Source organism: Sinocyclocheilus grahami, unplaced genomic scaffold, assembly GCF_001515645.1.
Source record: "Sinocyclocheilus grahami isolate Dianchi unplaced genomic scaffold, SAMN03320097.WGS_v1.1 scaffold2196.1, whole genome shotgun sequence".
NCBI classification, from domain to species: Eukaryota; Metazoa; Chordata; class Actinopteri; order Cypriniformes; family Cyprinidae; genus Sinocyclocheilus; species Sinocyclocheilus grahami.
In genome coordinates this window covers 56021-59854 of record NW_015507375.1, presented here as the reverse complement: position 1 = coordinate 59854, position 3834 = coordinate 56021, and the positions used below count along the sequence as shown (strand labels likewise).

The 3834-nt window shown below is 38.9% G+C and overlaps 1 long non-coding RNA gene across 1 annotated transcript; it reads left to right on the top strand.

Moving 5' to 3' along the window:
• Positions 1 to 1439: 1439 nt before the first annotated feature.
• LOC107574361 (uncharacterized) lies at positions 1440 to 1727 on the top strand. The gene is made up of 2 exons (XR_001607662.1): positions 1440 to 1475; positions 1559 to 1727. It is a non-coding gene; the product is annotated as an uncharacterized lncRNA (long non-coding RNA).
• The last annotated feature ends 2107 nt before the right edge of the window (positions 1728 to 3834 follow it).

Genomic DNA, 3834 nt, shown 5'->3' with positions numbered 1-3834 from the left:
TGTCGATAAAGTATAATAGGGTAAATCCTGTATAGTGATTGCATAAAGCTGTTAGCTTTTATGTATCTTTGTAAGTCATTATAAGCCCCCTTTTGAGGCGCCCCCAAAGTCCACGGTATAGTTCGAACACTGCCTGTCACATATATTACCTTGACGATGAGGAGCATCTGCCGGGTTCTGGCAAGTCAGTATGTCCCTCTTGGGGTCATCCTTCCATATACGACCAGGGCCAAGGTGATCGTGCAACAGCTTTGGGTGAACCACCGGGACTGGGACGATCCACAACTCCCTAATGAGGTCCGGAATGCATAGATAGCCTGGGAAGAGGAGCTACCGCAAGTAACACTCGCTAGATGCTATAACCCCTCTTACATGGATCATTCAGGCATATGGGGCTGTGGCCTACCTCCTTTCAGAGGGTCACCAGGGGGAACTCCACCTTGCCTTTCTTTTAGCCCGATACAGAGTGACCCCACGAAAGCAACAGTCAATACAAAAATTTGAGCTCTGCGCCGCTTTGTTAGGTACACAGTAGGCAAAGTTGCTTGCAAATGAGCTCACTTTGAATTTGGACAAGATCACTTACTGAACTGACTCCACTGTTGTGCTCCACTGGCTCTATTCCAAATCCTGCTGATACAAGGTTTTTTTGTAGGCACCCGAGTAGCGGAAATTCAGGAGTTGACCAATCAGGCAGAATGAAGAACCCTGAAGACCCTGACTCGTGGCAAGAACCTGCGAGATCTTATTGGCCCCAACAGATGGCTTCAGGGTCCAAAGTTTCTACTGCAACCTCGGGAGGAGTGGCCCTCTCACTCCACCTCGCGCTTTCCTGACTCTGAAGATACCACTGAACTTAAACTAAAATTGCTTGCGTAATGGATTAATAATAACATAAATAATAGAATAATTATATAAATCATAAAAAGATAACTCTTAAGTAATTATCATTAAAGCCAGACATTTTTTTTACATTAATTTGGAGCAAGAAAACCTGGGGGAGGGACTTTTTGCATTAGACGTCACTTTGCTCACATTTGATTGGTCTAGTTTCAGTTTGAGATCTCTAACCCAGAACATAACCTGCCCCGGAGCAGGTTAGCTGTCGAGTGTAAGTTACTATGGCAATGAATGCCGCCCTCGTTGAGGGCCCCAGTTACTTACCCCCTGTCCGACACACCTGTGCACAAAATTCAAAACCAGAAACAACAAACTAGTGAAATACTATCTTGAATCATTTAGAGCTGAATTGTTCAATCAGTTATTTAAAACATCGTGAATATGACGAAATGAGACAGAAGCAGTATGTAATTTTCCCCATAGGCTTTTATTTTCCCTCTTCTTGACTCCAGTCCAGCAGGTGGCGCTAAAACACAGATGCTTGTTTGCCAAACACCATTAAACCTCAGAGGAAGAAGAGTTTCACCATGCTCTGTTTTGTTTTGTTTTGTTGTGATGCTGGTTTAATACAAACTGTTAGAAATGATGTTTCTGTAACCATAAAAATACAGTTTTTGAATCAGGTCAGTACATACCTGTAATATTCTCATTCTCACAGTCATGACTAAGCAAGAGTCTACTTGAAGCAAGCAGGAATATCTGGAGGAGTATCATCTGAACTGAGATCTGCTGCTGTGAAGATGGTGTTTGTTAAAGAGGAGAGTGAGGAGAACACGAGTGAACCAGAAACCTGCAGAATAAAACACGAGGAACCAGAACCTTGCAGAGTAAAACAGGAGGAACAAGGAGGTTGGTGTTTATTCTTCATTCATATTTAGTGACTGTTTGTGGTACATGGGCTTACAAAGCTTTAATTCTCTGAGGTCTGATGGGGTTTTGGGGCTCTGGTTTGGTAACAAATTGCACGAACACATTTTAAGTAAATTTTACAAGTAATTTTTTTCAGTGTAGTACTTAACAGTATTTAGTATTGAGAAATGGTGTGTGTTAATGATGATGATGATGAAGTGCATGTGCATAGAACAAAAACAAATTATATATATATATGCCAGGAATAAAAATGTTTTAACATTTAGTTAACCAAATTAAAGTGACATAGTTCTTTGTCTTTTTAGCATTTAGCATAATAATTAATTTCTAAATTTATTTTATAAAATGTTCCCAATCTGGCTTAGCTTTAGCCCATTTCTTTACATGAATATGATTTTTTTTTTTGTTCAAGTAAAATAATTAGTTGTCTAAGAAAATCACAGGCTTTTTATTTTTTAAGGAATTCTGAGAACAGCACAAGTACTTCTATCATTTAAGCGGGTAGAACACAAGTCATCAGGGCAGTTATTTGAGATTTGACTTACTAGTCACATGGAGATAGACTTACTAGTATGTGTGGCAGATGCAGCAGCAGGAGGATCAGACAGCTAAGATGCCACACACACACATTTACAGTCACTAATGTTTAGATAAACAACTTTCCTTACTTTTCTCACAAGGCGAACACATGACACTTGGAGAAGGAGACAAGCTGCTAGAGACTGGAGATTGGAAATAGGATTATTATTGATTATTGATTCCCAATTATTTATATTTATGATTTCTAGTATTTGTACAGGCTTTACATTTTTATTTCAATGTTGTAATTAGTAATTCATTTAATGTTATCTTTGAAGCAGATTTCTTAGGTGACAGCATTAATTAAAGTTTCTTAAAGGTCAAAGGGCTCCATCAAGCCACTCCCATAATAGCTGTCACCGCTCAAATTAATGCACGACTCAGATTAACTGTATAGCATGTGTGCAAGACTCCAATACAGTTATAAAGTCATTATTTCATAATTTTTAAATTATTATTATTTTAAATGATTGTCCCTGGACCAATAGGGTACTCTTGTAATAAAGTAGCAGTGGTTGGGACAGATTTTACGTGTCAATTCTGCTTAAAAAGATGTGATCTAATCCTGTTTACATGAAATAAGCTGCTCCTGAGCAGGTTTAGGTTACGGAGCTATGACAGCAAGTCTAGGATGAGCTTTATTACACTGCTATTTGTGCAGTGTGCACATGTAAAAAAAAAACAATTCCGATTTGAAGCTTGTCACTTTATTTAGCGTTCATGTAAACATTACAATCAGATTCATCAATCGAAATGAATTCAGTCCGAATGAACCAAAAATTGTGCATGTAAATACAGGTACATCTAAAAAATTTGAATATCATGAAAAAGGTCAATATTTTTTGTCACTCTTTCAGAAAGTGAAACCCATATATTATATAGATTCATTACACATAGAGTGAAATATTTCAAGCCTTTATTTCTTCAAACTTTTGATGATTATGGCTTACAGATAATGAAAACCCAAAATTCAGTGTCTCAGAAAATTAGAATATTACATAAGATCAATAAAAAAAAGTATATTTTAAACAGAAATATCAGGCTTCTGAAAAGTATGTTAATTTCTATGCACTCAATACTTGGTTGGGCCTCCTTTTGCATGAATTACTGCATCAGTGCGGCGTGGCATGGAGGCAATCAGCCTGTGGCACTGCTGAGGTGGTATGGAAGCCCAGGTTGCTTTGATAGCGGCCTTCAGGTCATCTGCATTGTTGGGTCTGGTGTCTCTCATCTTCCTCTTGACAATACCCCATATATTCTCTATGGGGTTCAGGTCAGGCGAGTTTGCTGGCCAATCAAGCACAGTAACACCATGGTCATTGAACCAGCTTTTGGTACCTTTGGCAGTGTGGGCAGGTGCCAAGTCCTGCTGGAAAATGAAATCAGCATCTCCATAAAGCTTGTCAGCAGAAGGAAGCATGAAGTGCTCTAAAATTTCCTGGTAGATGGCTGCGTTGACTGTGGACTTCAGAAAACACAGTGGAC